Here is a 902-nt window from a genome sequence, read left to right as displayed (position 1 = left end):
TGAACCCATATCCACACAGCATGATCAGAGGGCCACCATAGTCAGGAAGTCCCCACTACTTCTGCCAACTCCACAACTGCACAGCCAGCAGCAATCTGCATCACCAAACTGTGCCCTGCACGCTGCCTCTTGATAGACACAAAGCCAGTGAAAACCTCATTCCCTCTAGCCCCTACACATAGCTCTGTCACTATTGCTGTCCACAGAAGCTGTGGCTTCCGCCTCATTTCTACTTCCTCAACCCCACCTGAGAGTACATGCTTGACAGTAGCTGGGTCACATCTGGAAACCTAACTGCAAGGGAGTCTGGGAAATTCCATCTTCACATTTCCAGCCTTTGCGGGACAGGAAGGCACACTGAAAGGAGGTCAGAATTGATGCCGAGCATTAATATTCCATCTTCACAACAGTCTAACAAATGATCTTCTGGTGGAAACCCTCTAGCATGGTTTCCTGTTCGATTGGTCTTTCCCCGATGGTAGCACTGTCTGGTCGGGAGTTAAGGGGGTCCAAGAGCACTGCCTGCTTCTGAAAGCCGGCCATCCCCAGGAGCATGGCTTTCCTGCATGTCCCCCTGGAGAGAACTGCTTTATCTCCCAAAGGTGGAGCACCTGTCGTCTTTGCTCCCCTCCTTTCTCTCTCAAAAAATCCCAACTTCTCAGAAACCCATACTATCCTCTCTCTTCATTATTCAGAGGCATTTAAAGGTTCTTTTGACTTTCTATATACTACTAGAGGCCCGGTGCACAAAAATTTGTGCACTCGGTGGGGAGGGGGGTTCCTCAGCCCGGCCTGTGCCCTCTTGCAGTCTGGGACCGATCAGGAGATAATGACCTGCTGGCTTAGGCCTGCTCCCGGGTGGCAGAGGGCAGGCCCAATCCCTAGGTGCAGCCCCTGGTTGG

Source organism: Myotis davidii, unplaced genomic scaffold (genome assembly GCF_000327345.1).
Source record: "Myotis davidii unplaced genomic scaffold, ASM32734v1 scaffold111, whole genome shotgun sequence".
NCBI lineage: Eukaryota > Metazoa > Chordata > Mammalia > Chiroptera > Vespertilionidae > Myotis > Myotis davidii.
The sequence above is the reverse complement of the archived record's forward strand: the minus strand, read 5'-3'. Positions refer to the sequence as shown.